Below are 20,275 nucleotides of genomic sequence, written 5' to 3' on the forward strand. Positions count from 1 at the left end.
GAGCCCGATGCGGGACTCGATCCCGGGACTCCAGGATCATGACCTGAGCCGAAGGCAGTCGCTTAACCGACTGAGCCACTCAGGCGCCCCTGTTCATACACTTTTGTTTGTACATTTTTTGACCGTACATTTATGTAAGAGTCCCATACCGTTACTACAATAAATTTTCTGAAGTAGTATTTTGGTGTCATTTCTAAGTCACATTCTTTGAAGCTTAGCATTCATAAGGTTTAGAACCACGGTCTCTTGGGGGGATAATAGGATATTAGAATATACCGCGAGATGTGCCTACGACTCTCAATCAATTGAGGGTTATCTGTGAGGGCTAATGTGAACACAGACAAGAGAGAGTTGGTCTCTATTCACAATGTGAAGCATATTGAATAACTAACTTATTTTAAGGATTGATTAGAATAGATGCTTATGCTTGCATTTTACATATGTAGATATTTATAAATTGTTACAAAAAGAAAATTGTTTCTTTTCATCTCCCTAAGTTAGTTATGAGGAAAATACAAAAGAAATGTTGTGGAGAAAACTGGAAAGACATGGACCCCAAAAAGAAATAAGAAGGCTCAATCCTCTCTAAGGCCTAAATCAAAGCTCTGCAGTATTTTTAAATGTTTTTAAATGTTTTTTTAAAAATGATTTAATATAGTGAGTTGAGATACATTACATTAGATATAATTAGACCTAGACAGGAAAGGTGGTTCTGAGAAGCTAATGAAATATCATTAAGGTTGAATATAAGATTGTTGATTAGGATAAAGCTAATCCTGATTAGGATAAACAAGATAGGAGCTAGAGATCTTATTTTTCCTCTTATTTATATATTTATTTTGTGAGTAAAGAAGAGCTATGCTACCTCACCTTATTGGAAGGAAAAAAAAAAGAATATTACCATTTTTACATTTTGTTAAAATATTCCATCATGACGATAATGTCTTTTCCACTTTATTTTTGGGAAAGGCATTTGCCTTGAGATGTATCTATATTAAGGTAAAAGATATGAATACAAATTGAATTTACTTGCTGTATATTATGTCTTCATGGCAAAGGAGTACTACAAGGCACCAAGCAGTCTGGCTGCTCCTTCCTTCCCAGACCTCACCCCACACCAGGGCCCTTCTAGAAAAAGATTTTCAGTCCCTCATTCCCTTTCCACCTTTGTCTATTTAGTACCTAGTCATTATTTAGATCTCTGGTCCATTCTCATTCCTTAGTGAACACCAGCTTGACTACTCTGACTAGATCAAATCAACTACAAGTTCTCCTAACACTCTGGACTTCTCTCTTGTGGTATTTTTCATAGGTGCAATTTTATTTTCATTTGGGCAATTATTTGATTACATTCCATCTTCCTCAAGCCTCATGAGGGGACAAGTCCCCATCTGGTTTTGCTCACTACTGCTTTCCCAAAAGCTTAGTGTGGTTCCTAGCTCATGGAAGGCACCCGATAAACATTTGACAACTGAATGAATGAATGAACAAATACATGATCTTCACTTTGTATCAAAATGGTTGGCATTGTATGGACACAAACAATCATTGGTTCTAGTCATGAGATAGATGAGGATGACTGTAGCGTCCTCTCTGTAAAAATTTGATGTATACTTGAAACCTCTTCTCCAAGAGTAAATATCTCAGTTCTTTGAGCACATCAATGATTAACCACAAACCATAATTTCACATACATTCATGCAAAAACAACTTAGGTATTTCTGGATCACTTACAATTCCTTTAATCATCTTCGGGTCTTATCTGTAAGCATCGATACATCATAACACTGACATACTGTGAACTATTCAATAGCATTTAAACATTATATATTGCATATATGTTAGTTCTCATAGATGATGGCAGGGAAGCAAAGTAAGTCCAGTATATATAAAGCCATCTAGACTTCGAAATTTAGAGACTGCTATTGCCATTTTGGGACCAAAATTCCCACTGAAGCACAGAAATTCATAAAGCATTTCATATTCTTTAGTTGCTCCTTCCTCTATACTTCCAGAAGAGATCATTTACTCCTTCACTTTAGCCAATATTTTTGGCTGGCATTATAGTTATAATTATGTGTATCATTAATTTTTTCCTTATCTATAACCACCTTAGGAATAGGAACCAAGTTCTGTTCATTGAATACCACCTCCAATACTCTATCACACCAACAACCATGCACAGTGCTTTGGTAGTTAAAACACAACACATGTGTTTTAAATAGAGGGGAGGAAAAAAAATAAAGTAAGAGAGAGGGAAGGAGGAAGCAAGGAAAAAAGAAGGAGGTAGATAGAAAAACTGGTCTTTCCATTAATGATACCATTTTGCTTGGATCAAGCCATTAGATAATACTGACTGTTTGCTGGAGTTGTTTTGCATAAACTCAACAATTTTTAAGATTTCACCACAATATACAATCACCTACTGATTAGATTTTCATTCCTTCTCACGATCTCTCTCCCCTCAATTATCTGGCTGAAATGCTAATTTACAGTGAAATAAGCAAAATGTTGGATGCAGAAGAGAAAAGGAAACAAAACAGAAACATACAAAACACAGAGTTAAATATATTGTCTATTAGGCCACAGGCTGCTGCCACCCTCCAGTGCGTCTGCCTGTATCAGAATGGAAGTTCAGGACCAGTTAATTCTACCATGCTTCTCATCCTTGTTATGCTTCACAACTACTCAAGAAAGAAACCCCTTTTTCTGTCTTTTCACCTACCCTCCAACATTACCGCTTTCAACTCCTTTTCTGCATATCTTCACCATCCCTTTCCCCAAAAGTAGGGGCTGCTCATTCTTCCCCTCTCCACTCACCATAATGTGAAGAGAGATAGTCTTTGTGTTCCCCATAGCCTTTTCCAAACTATTGCACCTTTACCCTAATTTAAAAACATGTCCCTTTAGGGGCGCCTGGGTGGCTCAGTTGTTAAGCATCTGCCTTAGGCTCAAGTCATGATCCCAGGATCCTGGGATTGAGTCCCACATTGGGCTCCCTGCTTGGAGGGAAGCCTTCTTCTCCCTCTCCCACTCCCCCTGCTTGTGTTCCCTCTCTCACTGTGTCTCTCTCTGTCAAATAAAAAAAAAAAAAATCTAAAAAAAAAAATATAATAATAAATAAATAAATAAATAAAAATAAAAACATGTCCCTTGAGACTTATCTTGAATCTCTGTGTATGGCCCATTACTCTTGGATTTTTCCCATTCATTAGTTGAGGATTATAGCACCTGGCTCAGGATCTTTATCTCTCCCCCACCCCAGTCTGCTTTGGAAAATTCCATTTTACATGAGGGTGACTCTTCCCACATTCCAGTTCCTTGACTTCTTCAATTTTGATAAACTAACCACTCTGCAAACCACTCCCATAACCATATTCTTGCCATATCTAGAATGTAAACTCCCATGTCCCACTTCCCTGACCATTCTCTGTCTCTCATTGTTAATGCATTTACTCTTCCCAGACGTGTCTAGAGTAATTATAATCCCTGCCCATATATCAGCAATCTTTAGTCTTCCTGTTTTTTCCAACCTAGATCTCAGGGTTCATTATGCCAACCACCTCCTTGCCACTATTCCCTGACTCTTGACTCAATTGAACATAGTCTTATATACGTTACAAATAACCCCCCAAAAAAACCCAAAGCAATATGTAACATCGCCCTTTGGCTGTGATCTTCTTTTTGCCCTATCCTCTTACAATCAAACATCTTGTTAGAGTAACCTGTCTTTTCTGCAATTCTTCACTCTGAATTGTTCTTAGACTCACTACAGTCTGGCTTCCGTCCTCCAGGATCCCAGTCCTTCCTCCACAACCACCTACCTCAGAATACACTGCTTTTCACCCACTGCCTCATCCAAAGCCAGCAGTTGTCTCTGTTCTCCCTTCCCCCCCCATCAGTTACCAAATTCCACTTATTTACTATGATGTATCATAAGTTAACATCCATTGAACTTATGTTATGTTCCAGCCCCCATGCTAAGTGCTTTATATTTCATCCTCACAACAACCCTGTGGAGTACACAGTCCTCTTATTCCGATTTTATACATATGAAAAGTATAACTAGAGATGATAGACTAGGCCAAGATCCTTCTACCTCCTAACCATCTCTTGGACCCGTCTTCTCCTCTATTTTCCCGCTGTCACTGCCTTGTAGCAGCTCAACGAGAGGCTCCCTTCCTCACTGCTTTTCCTCGCTCTATTCCATGTTCCCCATCCGTGCTCTCCACTGCTGTCAGAGACTCCTCTAAATTTCATGGCTTAAACATTTCCACAGGTGCCCTTTAACTGTTACAGTAGAGCTCAGTGGTCATACTTACCACACAAGTCCGTTCATGGTCTGCCCCTTGCCTGCCTCCCTGTCCTCAACTCATGCCACTTTCTTCCTCCCCTACACCCAAATGGAATTACTTACTGTTCCCTAACAGTGTCACACTGTGGTTACTGCACAAAGTATACTTGCATCCAATGTATTTTTATTCAGTCTTTAATAAGTCCCTGCATGGGAAGCTTTGCGACACATGGTGTAGACACCTTTCTCCACCATTGTGACTTACCACATTGCACTCACAGCATGGAGTTACATGCCACTTTTTCATGCTCAACTAGGAGTTCCTGTGGGGCTGACAGGACTGTGGTCTTCTGAACTTTGAACCATCAGTTCTACCCATAGTGCCCGTCAATATAGAAGAACTCAGATAGTTACTTCTCAATCTCTTCTTTCTAATTTAGCTGTCCTGATTTGAACCCACACATCAAAAGAATGTTTTTCAAATTCTATCATACACCTAAAGAAATGTTTTTATAATTTTCCAAGTGCAAACAAATGATGTTTTGATAAGTTAACACTCCTAATGAACATAGCATCCATGAATTTAGAGTAAAACAGAATCCATTTGCTTGTTTTGATGGGCAAGTCATTTGATTGCCAGCAATTATGTTATATGTGTATAGATATTTCGGCACATGTACCATTTGCTGCATTTCAAAGTCTGCTATATTTAAAGGTATAGAGATTTTTGGTTTAAAATGTCTAACAGATACAGGGACACCTTTATTTTAAAGAATTTTTAAAATAAGTATAAAACATTTCTGGGCAAAATACAGAATCCTTACAAATACTAGTCTATATACAACTGAGCAAGAAGACAACTATTTGCATGTAAATCAGTAAGCTTAATGGTGGATTTCAGGTCTCTTGAGAACTATCTAACATAAAGCAACGAATAAATTGAATGGTACCACATTGTTCTCACAAAAGCTAATAAACATGGCTTTATAGCACCCTGTTCTTTGAAGTAATCGCCTCTTCTACCATTATTTGGCTTAACATATATATTCCTACAACTTTCACGTATGTATTCATACTTTTAAAAATTAAGTACTGTAATTAATCACCCATTTTCAACATTCTTTATGTGTTTAGCAAAATATGTCCAGAGAAACACAATCATTTTCATATAAGAATATTTGACATTCTTTTCCCCCCACTATACTTATCAATACCTTGAACGTAGCCATTGTCTATTTCTATGGATATTCTTCAATCAGATTTTGTTCCCATTCATTCATCTATCCTAGCTCCTCGCTCTAAGACAGCTTCCTAGCCACAGCCTAATTAATAATGGAGTTCTCTGTTGATGGTGGTACTTTCTAAAATTACTTTCAATTTAATAATTACACATGGATCCGTGATGTGTTTGCTTCATGTGATTCCTTTTTTTTTTTTTAGTGAATGATACAAATTAAAAAGACAATAAAACATCAAACATAGGGCCCTCATTACTTATGTTGTACATAACTTACATACACCTTAAGGCTTGAAGCAAAGACTTTACTCTGACCATGACTCATACATCAAGCTTTCTATAATTCCCTGGTATTCACAGTTGTATAGAACTGGCAAACTGCTTTTCCATGCCCCATTCCCTCACTAAAATAAATTGACTCCCAGAGTTTCCTGGAAAGGCTGTAACTTTATTTTCCAATCTGAAAACAATTAATAAAGTACTCAGCGGTGAGTCCCAAAAATACAAGACAACTTGACCTTGGCAGAACATACACTTCATTGGGCTAGGAATGATTTTCCCTTTCAAAACCTCCCTGACTAAACTCAGTAATATTGAGGTCACTCTTGAGCCCCACTGAAAACTGACCCTAACCAATTGTTATGGCTACATGATTCTTTCAAGCATGGGGTGTATTTAGGAAACTGGATGATATGGCAGATGTCAATCATTTTCAGAGTGGTCTGAAAATCAAATCATATTCTGTTAAAACTATGGCCATTTCTACACTGAATCTATCCCTACACCTTCAGCTCCCCTAAATGCCTAGCTCTTAAAAAGAATAACCTCAACAAGAGAATTACTATTAATCAATTAGGTTGGATAGCCATGATGTCTTCAGCCTATAGAAAGATACAGAGTAAGCTAACTCATCACTGTTTTCAAAAAAGCTTAAAACTAGGAGGAAACAGTAATGCGTAAGTAAAGACAGTGCCAAAAAATTCTGAGGGAAGACTTCAAAGAGAAAGTGAGTTTTGAACTCAAACTTGAAGTTTGTTTAAAACAGATAAATCTGGGACACCTGAGTGGTTCAGTCGGTTAAGCGTCTGCCTTCGGCTCAGGTCATAATCCCTGGGGCGTGGGATCGAGTCCCGCATCGGGCTCCCTGCTTGGTGGGGAGTCTGCTTCTCCCTCTCCCTCTGTCGCTCCCCCTGCTTGTGCTCTCTGTCTCTCTCTCTCTGACAAATAAATAAATAAAAGATCTTTAAAAAAAAAACAAACAACTGAGATAAATCAGAAGAAAGAAAATCATTCCACATGAAAGCAACAACATAATCCCAGTTACCACTTACTGATCATTTACTATGTGGCAGGTACCACACTGAGCACTGTACATACTTAACATTGGCTAATAATACTACAGCCCTGTGATTTGGGTACTTTTATTATCCCCATTTTGCAGATAAGGAAATTGAAGCTTAAATAGCCTACGTAACTTGTTCAAGGTCACCCAGCTACTTGGTGGTGGGAGCAGGGTTTCCTCCTATGCTGTCTCACTCCAGGAGCCACTCTTCATCACTATACTCTACTGCCCGAAACACAAGTGCAGAGCTTTGGGGGCAACGAGGAAACTGGCCCAACTAGTAATGGAAGCTATATGCAGTAAAAACAGAAAGGAAGTTTGCCATATGAATTAGACTGCAGGCTGCCTTAGAACTAGAGAAGGTTTGAATTTGAAATAAGGAGCTATGGAACGTCTGTGAGCAAGAGAGCAGCATTAGAGGAAGACAGAGCTGGAGAGACATGCAGAGGCACAGACTGGTCTGGCGAAGCTGGGGAAATACTTAGTCAGGCCTTTGGTAACTGTATTTGGTGAGCTTTGCTGCAGTAACAACCTCCAAATGTTGGGGGCTTACAAAAACAAATGTTTACTTCTCACTTACAATACATGTCTGCTAAGGACGGCTGTGAGTGAGTTGTGAGTTTTCTCCATCTGTTTTCTTCATTCCTGAATCCAGGATGAAGAAGCAGCCCTTATTTGGACATGCAAGTCTTGAGGCAGAAGAAAAGAGTGAGAGAGCTGACAGAGAGACACGCAGTGGCTCTTAAAACATCTGCTCACTTACCACTGTCAAAAGCAAGTCAAGTGGCCAAGCTTGGGCTCAAGATGGATGGGGCAAGGGTGCATCCTGCTCCACAGGAGGCCTGCAAGTCACATGGGAGTAGGCAAGGGTGTATAATCCTCTTACAGGAAAGGGGAATGAATCATGGGAACAATAATGCCATCTACCAGAGGAAGCCTGTGCTCTTTAAAGATGCTGTCACTATAAATTAAAGCAGCAGACCGAAATGAATAAACTTTATAGAAGGGGGTGAAATCTCTTGTTCTCCCCAGATAGAGGGCTCTGTCTTGAGGAGAACAACTGCTGTTCTATTTCCATATTTTCTGATGTAAAAGCCTTATGGTGTATGATTTTATCATCTTGTGCCTAAAATCTGTCAAAGACTGAAAAGTGAGTCAAATATAGTTTATATGAATTGATGGGGTGGATATGAATCCTTTATATTGTGTTTCATTACAATTAAAATGAAATTAAATCAGAAAAATAAACAGAGAAAGGACCCAGTTAACATGTGTCATACCTTCTTGATTTTCTATTGTAGATGGCATTACAATTAAGATGACTTTACCTGCTGACTCTTTGTGGCTGCTGACCTAATAAAATATTCTAGTTGCACACAAAATATATGTGGTACAAATGAGTGATAGTTAAGAATGACCTAATCTAAATACATTTTGGTGCTAAAGAAGTTGCCCCCAAGTATGGAAATCATTAATGCAAATATAAATGATGTAATGGTATTCTTAGAATGAGTTGTCTCCAAGACTTTCTTTGGAAGTTTTGAAACCTACAAAACTGCAGTCTGAATCTTAGCTTTACACTGTCTGTTTGGTTTTCTTGCTCAAATTTGTTGTCCCTACTAGTCCTTTATAGCTCCCAAGGTCTTTCCAAAAGGTCACTGTTTCTCTGGTCCAAAGTCTGGTTCTTTGATCCCCTTCCCAGCTCCCCCATCAAGCACTCCTGTCTGGATTCTTATACATGGATGTATTTCTCTGGAAATTTACCATTTTATCTGAGCACAAAGTTTGCCAAATCCAGAACATTCCCATTAAAGATCAGTCTTGTCTGATTTTCAATTAGAAAATGGTCTCTCTCTCTCCTTTCTTGCAATCCTACCAAATCTTTTAGGGGAAGCCCAAGTTTTCCCAGAACACAAAACTTGAAAGTTTGGGGAAGACGACATACTGGGATGTGGGGTAGATATTAAGTACTTGATAGGTATTTGTAGAATAAATTGACAAATGGATACATTGACTGATTACTGTAGCAGTTATGCCCTTCCTACATAGCAAAAGCTCCTAAACGTTCATTCAAAGACATTTAAAGCGAATACAGTATGTGTTTTTCATATAAGATATTCAATAAATATTTGTCATTTAGCTGGCAAGGAGGAGAAAGTACGGTCAATGGTTCATAGCAGAAAAGATGTCCAGTCACATCACCTCCCACCTCCCCCATTTTTTAAAATAAAACAAGCATTTATAAGCCCTGGGGAAAAGGAATGAATATAATAATGAAAATTCTACCTCTAGGAAGAGAAAGTTGCCTCACACTCCATCACCTACAATGCCATTTCCTAAACACTATAGAATGCTATCAGAATGTCATCAAGGTCTAAGAAGGCTTCTTTTTTGTATTATAATGATCTAGTACATATAACCACATTTATAAAAGAACACTGACAAACCACAGCATAACCACATCTACAGTATATTGCATTTGCTTTCTAAAGACCTTTACCCAAATTGACAATCGAAATGCTGCTGTAAATTTTTAAATCATTTCAAACATCTCATTTATGTGGCAAATTCAACAGCTTATTCTAAGGCTACTTTCAAGAGAGTAACTCAAATCATCTTATGAGCTACATCTTATTGGTGAAATGCTGGAGTGCTGGGTTCAATCATAGCAACAAACTTTGAAGCACTAGAAGAATGTGAATAGAATACCATCTTTTCATGCTGCAATTACGGCTCTCAGGAGATCAATAAATGTATTTCTCCCACTTTTGTACAACTGCACAACTGTAATATATAGTGTTTACTAACTCTGTTTTGCTACATTTATAAAACCTATTTAAAATCTAACCAATCTCAATCTTAAAAAATCATAAACTATTCAATCATGAAATCCAATCATGAAATCATAAACTATCCAAGAAAGCATTCCGAAAAGTGGAAAATTGGTAAATATAAAACCTGTCATTATAACATCATGAGCTTATTTGCATAAGCACAGAAGTGTGCTAATCTTAATCTTATACACAAACATAGGGTACTTAAAGAATAATTTTCTAAAAATAACACGGTAAACAATAGATGGGATATTTCAAGCACAATGTGAGATTTTAGTAATATAAACATGAGAACAAAGCTCCCTAACAAAATGAAATACTATTTTGGAAAATGAGGCATGGAAAGCATTTTTTTTAATAGAAAATATGAAGTATAAAATATCCTGATTTAATTTAAACCTCTCTAGGTATAATCAGTGAATTTTGAAAAATTCACCAAAATTATTGGCAGTAGAAGAAAGACTAGAAGGAAATATTACACAGAAGAATGTTAGCTATCCTTCCCATTCAATGATAAGAGAGTTGTGACTTTATTTCGTTTTTACTGTTGTCTGTAGCTTCCTGGTGTTCCTCAATGAACATCCATTATTATTAATATTAGAAAGAACAATGCATCATTTAGAATATTAGAGGAGCTAACCCCTTTGAATCAGGAAAGGGTTACACTGTTAAGCAGACCTTATACATTCTATGTGGGAAGGCTTACTTTTTACCTCAGATTTCAAAGAACACTGAAGGCTCACATTATCAGGTTATAATTTCACTCTGCTGGAGTTATTGCTTGCATATAAATCCTAGCAGGAGAAATTAGCTGTGATAGGGATATTTTCTCTCTGATCCAAAAGCGTCTTGCCTTTTTTCCCTGAACTATTGTAAAAATTATTACAAAAATGTCTTGGAAAATAAAATCAATGCTGATACCTAACTCCACTGCATTAACAGGTTTTTTCATCAAATTCTACAAGTAATGCATTATATTGCTTTTCTTTTCCAAAACAGCAACACGAGGTAATTTCCATTATACTCTTTTTATAGTTGGAAAAAAAAAATCCTTCATTTTCTAAATGTTGAACAATACAATAAGCTGCTTGCTTATATTCTCATCTGGGACCTTATTTCTAATTTCAATTTAAAGACGGTTTGAAGTAAATTAAACGGGCCTATGAAACAAGATCTTCTCAAAACCCAGGTTTAAAATGAGATGAGATCTTCAATTAAGAATTTTACACATTATATTGTGACAACATTATTTAATGGTGACAGGAAGAGGCAGCTGAGAACTGCAGCCTCAGTTTGCATACAGGAAAAGAGAAATCCACATATTAGAAAAATAAATTTCTGGCTATTACAAAGAAATGGCCCATATTCACCTAGCAATTGGAAAGCACTTTTCTTTTCCTTTCACATCAAAGTCATTCCAAACTAATTACTTTGTTTAGTCAATGTAATATGGCCGAGGATTGTCCTACTTACTAAAGATATCATTTCAAGGTACTGAAGAAGTTTGGTGGTGTTCAGAAATCTAGGATCTAGGGGCGCCTGGATGGCTCAGTCATTGGGCGACTGCCTTCGGCTTGGGTCATGGTCCCAGGGTCCTGGGATTGAGCCCCACGTTGGGCTCCCTGCTCAGCGGGGGGCCTGCTTCTCCCTCTCCCACTCCCCCTGCTTGTGTTCCCTCTCTCGCTGTGTCTCTCTCTGTCAAATAAATAAAATCTTTAAAAAAAAAAGAAGAAGAAGAAGAAATCTAGGATCTAATCCTTACAGCTGCCTAACAAATGACTGTTTGCGTGCAACTAGCTCACTAGAACACGTCATAAGCTTACATGTATGTTCTCTGATTAGGAGCAAAGCTTAGGGTTATCCTCTTACATTTACAGAAAAATCCCACTTATAATACCTGGAAATCCAGAGATGTGGGGCTAGCTTAAGAGCATACTTCTACTGGATCGTGGCGGGAAAATTGCTGAATGGCTTTCATATTGAAAAAAATGTATGCCTGCTTTTTTTCATTTCTCTCCCTTTTTTTCCTTTTTAAATTTTTTGAGAAACTACTACTTCAGCAAATCACATAGTTATGCTGTGTTATGATGCATGGTGTTTTCATAGTAATGTGACATGTCTAAATGACAAAACACTGGCTATCTACCAAAAATGTAAAGTAGTTTAAATATTTTACCAATGGAAAAAAGGCCATTATTAATTTCTTCAGCAAATTTCTTTACTGTAAAATGGCAGCCAACCAACTTAACACCAAATCTTCACAAAGTGCAATGAAACAAAGGGTTTTAGGTATGGACGATTTTGTTTATGAAATTGTTCACTACCCACAGCTTCTTCCTTCTTGGCTCGAAGAGGTAAAATTATGAACCTTGAAATTGCTTTATCTCCCCTTTGTTCCTAGAGAAGGAGCAATAGAAGGCTCCCTCCCCAAACTGCACATCCCTCCCTCTTTAGGAGATCTGAACTGCAGGTGATTGGATGTTTTTATTTAGAAAACAACTTATTTATAAATCACGGATGGCTAAAATCTGCCACTGATTCTCCCTTTTGTGTGGCTCAACTTACATATTTTAATAAATGTTTATTGTATTCTGACTTCTCACAGGTACTGCCACCGTAAAAAAACAAACAAACAAAAAACAGTGACACACAGATGTGTGTAATTATCAAGAGAGATGAACTTCCTTATAATTTAGAAAGGAAACAAAAAAATAACTCTCCTATTTTGGGGCAAACTTTTTCTATTTTTTCCCCCTTTAGTTGGACACCAAGGAAAGAAACAGAAAGGAAGAAAGGAAAAGAGGAAAGAAGGGAGATGTATACTGTGTTTTAAGGGCCTGGCATATGTACTCAAACCTAGCCGTATAAATGAACCCTTTCAATTTGGAAATAAAAAAAGCAAAACACCAAAAAACTTCCTTCTATTATCCCCTCCTTTTTTTCCCTTGCAGTGGTCCACGGTGAAATTCTTTCTGGGAATCACTCACCCAGCCCTAATTCTAACAGAAGACTTCAGAGCAGTTTGTGTCTAATAACAGCTCTGTGGAGGCCCTTGAAATTCTAATAAAGAACCATCAACCTATCAGAAGAACATGTAATTTTATGTTCATTACTTCTTGGTGCCCAGCTGTAGAATTTGGATGGTTGCACCTCCATTAAAAGTTGAATTGAAGTTAGTATCATTTAAATAAAAACTTCAATAAAAAGTTAAAGTTCTATTCTTAATAGCATTAACACCTTCTAATGACTGCTATGGTCATTACCACCAGATAACTGACCTCCTTAACTCTTTCCTGACTGAGACACCTTCTTGTAACACAAGAATAACACAATTATTTAGCAGTAATGAGCACTCGATGGGAGATTATTGTGTAACCAAGCACCTTGACTTACCATTCTCAGTCATCTCCATTCTTCGACAAATGTTGCAGTTTCCCATTACAAGTTTTTCTGTTTCTAAAAGAGAAAGCTGGTCCGTCTCCACATCAACTCCTCCCACCCTTTGCCCTGGAGAGGTTTATCAGATAATTGTTAAAAGCCTTAAATGTAATTAAAATGGTATAGAGGAGGTCTACTGTTCATGCGTAGTGACTGCTGCTATTAAGGACCTTAATCTCCACCATTTGAGACCACTCTAACGAAAAAGGGGGGGGGGGGAATGAATGCTTAAAAAAAGATGTTAAATGTGGCTTTCTAAGTCTCTTTCCAACTGGACTTTGCATATGGGGCTAAACTGGAAAATATGGAAGACAAAAAGACGTCCAAAAGGATGATTTCAACAGGAGAGACTTCCACAAATCCTTTAAGAACTTCATTTCCTGTTTTCCCTTTCCTGGAGACTTCCATTAACTGGGGGTAGGGCCAGAGAAGAAAGGAAAGGGACAGTAACCCAATTTTCTGTTAAAATAACATCCTAGTAGGCTCAGTTTCTGAAAACATTGGGAAATTCTCATTTCATAATGTATCTTATTTTAGAGCACTGTTAAAGGAAAAAAATTAAACTTACACTGCTCTGAAACTTTATATTTTAATTAAGAACAAATCATGTTGATAGAAAATAATTCCGATTTTTGTGGCAACCCAATCTCATAACCTAGAAAAACAATATAATTCCAAATACTGATGAATAAATAACTAATTTTCTTAGAAGTGAAACTGGGCTGCAAACGGAAGTTAGGCAGTACTGATGTATGAGATACCCCTAGTTCAAAGTTCATTTATTTTATTTCTTTGATTTTCACCGTGAGTTTTCTATTGCAGTAGGAGATTATTCAAAGAATGAAGACCAGATAATCTTCGATTCCTCCGAGGACAGACAAGATGAACTGAGCATTTGATGGCACTTTCAGATGTAAGCAAAAGAATTTGTTCACAGGATTTTTCCACTAATTTAATGTGTTGCTCTGAGGAGTCATATAATCTCTTTTTCTGTAAGTCTGTCAGACTTTAGGTCTATATACATGTCCATAAGCTCTGAACAAAGCCAGGAGACTGAATAAAAACTTCAGCTGTTATCAGCCTAAAGGTCCAGTGATTTCCAATCCTTCCAAGATTAAAAAAGAAAAGAAGAGATATCATTCACTCATTCACCAATAAAACAGTACCTACTAAATCCTGCGTAAGGTATTGGTACAAAAACAAAGAGGAAAGAGGTCTAGTTCTTGCCCTCACAGAGTTTATAATCTAGCGAACAACAGTAAGACAGAATGAAATGTTTGAGAAATAGGTGTTGCTTCCCACAGAAGCAACATGCTGAAGGGATGTAACAGATGTGATTAATTCTGACTGGGGGAGAATAAGGACGCCCCCAACGGGTGGAGTAAGATTTGAGAAGGACTCTGAAGAAATTCAGTTAGGATGGGTAGAGACAAGAGAAGAGCACCCAGCCCGAGGAAACAGGCTTGGACCTGTGGAAGAGGGTGGCATTGGAGAAGTGGGGCCGAGAGGATGGGCTGTGCGACAGGACAGTGAGCCCGGAGAAGTGATTTGACGCTGGATAAAGGAAAAGTTTGAGTACTTCATTAAGGAGCTCAGATTTATTTGTGCCAAGGCTTTGAGTTGGAGTTTGATGTGATCCAACATGTATTTTAGGAAGTGGAGTGAGCAGTATCCAGAGGTAAAATTGAAGCTGAGAGTCAATGCAAAGTCCTTGAGATTACTCAGCCTTGGCACTGTGGCTGAACACTGAGAGACGCAGGGTAGGGTGGGCACTGCCCACATTCACTACAGGGTTAGAGGCAAACAAGTCAGGACACCCTTAGAACCTCGTCTGTAAAATACAAACTATTTGCAACTCCCTGATTCTATCTGTGGGAAATCAGATTTCAAGATTGGTCTCAGCCTGATCTTAATCTGGCTGGAATGATAAGGCCTAGACCAAATGAGTGGGTGTAGAAAGGAGATGAGATGTAAGAGAAAAGCACCCCTACGGCTCAACCATCTGCTAGCGTTCCACTGATGTGTAAATAAAGGCATTCTTGACCAATCATCCTTGACCCAAGCTGGGAAAACAAACCAAATTAGACATTTATTTGGCATTACATTGGGCTTGCTATTTAGTCCCTATTGGTCTCTATACATATTAGACTAAAGCCAGGCCCAACTACAGTCAACTAAATAGCGTCCGGAATGACCCATGAAGGGCTGGTAAAATAGCCTCCTTTTGGCTGAAATGGTTGAAATGGTGCTTGACTCATGTCTTTCCGGTAGATGCCAGAAAGCAGGAAGAGCAATGTTCCCCATGCAGCTGGTGCTCAGGTATGACCACAGGTGAGGCTTCCATAGACCAAAAAGAAAAACTGTCAAGCAAACATTTTTACTACACTGAAAGAAAATGGAGTAAGAAGGGGTTTCTTTTTTTTTTTTATTTGTATAAAATATATTGTTCTTCCAGGCTGCAGTGAAATAGTTTCTATTTAATTGCACAGAAATCCTAAGAAGGTTACAGCAGTGAAACATTAAAATTCTAAGGGCAACTAATAACATTAAAACTTTATAGCCCCAGATAGAATAATTTAGACAAAAACAACATGAACATATGTTTTGTGTAATAATAACAAACATTTATAGCTGTCAAGAGAGAAAAACACAGGTTTATGCACACCTCAATGGTGTGCATGGGTGAGCATGAGTATATTTAAAACATAATATATTACAAAAATGACAGCAGGCATGGCTCTTCTGGGTACTATGTTAAATCAATGAATAAATTACCAAAAGTGAGCTGTGGCTGTTTGGATGTGTAATTGAGCTTAACGTATGTAGTGTTATTTCAAAAGAAACTGTTCAAGGAGTTTCAAGCCCAATCCACTCTGCATCTATCCTAGGCAGTTTACAAATAGCAATAAATGAAACCGTTTCACAGTAGGAAGGAAGTTTAGTTATACACATTACTTAAATGGAGGAAAAGTTAATTTTAATATGCTTTGCAGGAATTGAAAACAAACTTATAATAATTTGCTTATGTTCACCAAACTGGAAATTGAATTGTTAATATTTGAACTTAAATTTATTTTAATTATTCACTGTATGACTCACAAACCCACTAGAAATTATCTGTTCAACTTAAAACAAATACATATACAACCCTTCATAAATACGTGTTTATTATTCTACTTGTTTTAATTACATCATTTGAATGCCACACTTTTTCAAAAAATTATTAGGACTACAGAATATGAAGTAAATTTTAAGCTTGTTTGTGTCAACAAGTTAATGGCAATTGGTAATAACTGTGCTGCAGACAAAGCCATTAATGTGATTTTTAGAATAAAAATAACTTCTCATAATTTTCTTTCTAATTATAAGGTTGTTTGTCTTACTTAGTACTCTACCACAGTTTTATGAAACAGGGAAAGAGGTATGTTTTCTTCTTTTTCCCCTGCCTGTTTTTTCTGGCCTTAATCATCTCATATTTTTCTGTCATATATAAAATGCTGTGACCCTTTTACATAGAAAAGCTGAGACAGGGCGCCTGGGTGGCTCAGTTGGTTAAGCGACTGCCTTCGGCTCAGGTCATGATCCTGGAGTCCCGGGATCGAGTCCCGCATCGGGCTCCCTGCTCGGCAGGGAGTCTGCTTCTCCCTCTGACCCTCTTCCCTCTCATGCTCTCTGTCTCTCATTCTCTCTCTCGCAAATAAATAAATAAAATCTTAAAAAAAAAAAAAAAAAAAGAAAGAAAAGCTGAGACAAAATTCCCTAAGAATTAATTCCTAAACCATTTGAATTACAGATCTTGCCAAGTAGCCAAAAGGGCCACTCAACAACTGTAATTTCTTTTGAGGGGACTGCAACTTTAAGCAATTTAAAGTGTTATGATGGGCTTAGGTAACAACCGTGCTGACTCCTTATTTTTCATTTCTTTTGTGTTAATAGGGTCATTATATCATGGCAGATGCAGGATGCAGGACTGTCATGTGTTTTATGAAAAGGAGACTATTTTTCTTGAACAGCATATTTCATCTGTCCTTTTAGTCCCATGCTTGGTCATCATTTATAGCCACCTAATACAACAAGTATCTTCCAATGCGCTCCACAGTCGTGTGGGGCCCTGGACTCGTAAACCCGGACTCGCTTTTCATTCACACTACACAAATAGCTTCCTACTAGCACCGAAAACAACTACATTCAGCCTGCACTTAACTAAGATCTTTTTATTCAAAATCACAAAACAATGAGATAGGAGGCCATCCTCTGCATCTTCACCACTACTTTTACTCACTTCGCCACTCTATTCTCTTCTCTCCAAATTTTGCACAAACCAACCAATTTACTGACTCTGCCAAACACTAATCCCCCAGGGTTTCCAGGCTTCTGTGAGCAGATGATGATTAACACAGCTGGGGCGGTCGGACGCAGACAGAGAGTGGAGACCACTTAGTGCTCAGTGCTCGTTAGGAGACCAAGATGCGGAAAACACTCGGAAATACTGCTTTATGAGCTGGGAGTTTAAAGACCAGGCCACATATGCTGAGATAGGTAAAGCTACTTGGAAAAAGCTCCTTATCTTACCCTCTTCGGAGTCCTCTCTGTCTGTGACTGTAGCCGTAGGTCTCTTACCCCTAGGGATGGATCCCACAGAGGTATTGCTGACAGGTAGGCAGCAAGCATCAAATACTTTGCAGAAAGAAATTTACTGAGGCTCCTATGGGTAAGGCCATAAGAGCCAGAGCCTTTCCCTGACTATATTCATTTTAAGCGGCCCATTTTCCTTTCCTGATTTAAACTGAGTCTTACAGAATTAATGGTCAAGGAATGGGGGAATGTGCGAAGTAAGAAAGGGATCAGCAGCCGAGTTAGTGTTGAATCAGCAGCCAACTGGCATGTTTCAAATGTTGCCCTATGAATACTAGACCTACCAAGAATTAAATACTGAACATGGAGTCATGGAAGCAATTTACTGTAGATCTCTAGATACGTGTTAAAATCTTAACCTCAAAGACCCTTGACAAGGTATAATAATTATTTCCAATAACAGTAACAAACATTAAAACCATAATTAAAGAGTTCGGATCCTGTACCTTTTATTTCTCAGAAGCTAGTCACCTTAGGGTATAATGCTAGAGTTCAAAAAGTATTAAGACGTCACACATTGAATCTGTGGGATCTACAAGGCAAGTATTTTTGCACTGAGGAGGAACCCCAGGCATCCCAGGATGCTGTGTGGAAGACATGGCCTATGCTGGTTTTTCTGGCACCTTAACAGCTCCTACTGCTACCATCTCTGCGATCACCCAAGGTCCCTGTGTTGTAAGCATATGGTGCTGAGTACAGTTGCCTTAAAGTGGCTCTTTCTAGATTCAACTTTCCATTTTCCTTTTCATATCCATCCACTCCAGTTGTGGGCTCAGTCCTTGCTTCCAGCTGTGTTTTTGGTTCTCATGCCCACCTTCTCCCTGGATGCTGTGATTCTCCTTCATTGCATGTCCCACTCAAAGCTTCTCACTTTAGGGGCACCTGGGTGGCTCAGATGGTTAAGCATCTGCCTTCAGCTCAGGTCATGATCTCAGGGTCTTGGGATCAAGCCCCGCATCGGGCAACCTGCTTGGTGGGGAGCCTGCTTCTCCCTCTCCCTCTACTGTTCCCCCTGCTTGTGCTCTCTCGCTCTCTCTGTCAAATAAATAAATAAAATCTTTAGAAAAAAAAAAAGCTCCTCACTTTAGCACAGACCATGGCTCCAGCCCCCCACTCACCAAGCAGGAGAACAGGGAGTCAGAAGCCTACCCTGGCAACAACTATAGGAGTTTATGTATGAAATATCTCTGATCTTCTTACCAACCATGGATGAATTAGTCAACCATTCAACTCTGACAATACATTCATATGTATCATTCTTTGTTTGCAGGTGCAGAAAAAGGATTCTCTTGATAATCCTTGGGGATGGTACCTTCCATTTGCCTACTGCTTATCTATATAGGGGCTTATTTCAAGCTCTCAGTGATCAAATTCTGAAATATATTTCTTTGTCCCTATCATTATTTTAAGTCCCAAAGTCAGTTCTTTCCCAATTCTGAAAATTATTGATAAAATCAGTCTTGGAAAAAACTTCCTAATTTATTTGTTTCTCCCCTCCAAAGCATATCAATCACTATGCTATCACTACTATATTACATGATATATTCTTATTATAGTTTGTTTAAAATATTAACTTTACCAATTCAACATACCTTTTCCTTTTCATCACAACTATTTTAAGATATTAACAAATTATGAAGTACTAAGTAGTTAAAATGAAATAGTAGAAACTAAGTAGTTGTACAGTGGTACATACTTTCCTTCAACAACTTTCATAATTTTTATTAAACTTAATGGAATTGTCAAGCATATTTTATTAAGATATGATAATCTTATAGTGATTACGGGAAACAGGAAAATAAACAAAAAAAGAGATACATTTTATTGAAATCACACACTTGATTCTCCTTCCTGAGAACTCAAAAACAATTACTTAAATTAAGTGTTTGAAAATTATAGTATTGTACAGCAGCCACACTTTTCATTAATTCACAACTTGTATGCCTAGGGTGTCAGTGAGCTAACTAACTCATAAATAACCCTGCTTAAAATGTCAAAAAAGGCAAATTTCCAAGTATGGGCCTAGTAGGCTGCTTTATTTTTCTTTTTTTTAAATTGTGAAATGCAAAGCCATAAAAGATTTTGCATTAAAAAGATACTTTACCATAGTTTTATATAACTGGCCTAGATTCCATCATATCAATTAAATCAATTGAATCTACATAACTTCAGAGTGTAGATCAATTTACAAAACTGATACAAATATTTAGAGGACTAACAGAAATAAATAACCTAAAGAATCCCCACATAATATGAGGATTTTGATTTATTCTGTAAATTTTTATCCATTAACCAGCATTTTTTGAGAGTAGTCTTTGAGGGACATATGCTGAGCACTACAGTCTTCAGAATGAACAAGAAATAGTTTCCCACCTTCAGAGAGCATTCAGCTTGAGGAATATCTTTTTTTTTTAAGATTTTATTTACTTATTTAAGAGAGAGAGCATAAGTAGGGGGAGGGAGGAGGGGCAGAGGGAGAGGGAGAAGCAGACTCC

The 20,275-nt window shown here is 37.8% G+C and overlaps 1 protein-coding gene across 1 annotated transcript in view; it reads right to left on the bottom strand.

Moving 5' to 3' along the window:
* AKAP6 (A-kinase anchoring protein 6) overlaps positions 1–20,275 on the bottom strand; it is a 367,046-nt gene that overhangs the window by 172,499 nt on the left and 174,272 nt on the right. The gene's annotated exons all lie outside the window — the stretch shown is intronic.

This window comes from Neomonachus schauinslandi, chromosome 9 (assembly GCF_002201575.2).
Source record: "Neomonachus schauinslandi chromosome 9, ASM220157v2, whole genome shotgun sequence".
NCBI classification, from domain to species: Eukaryota; Metazoa; Chordata; class Mammalia; order Carnivora; family Phocidae; genus Neomonachus; species Neomonachus schauinslandi.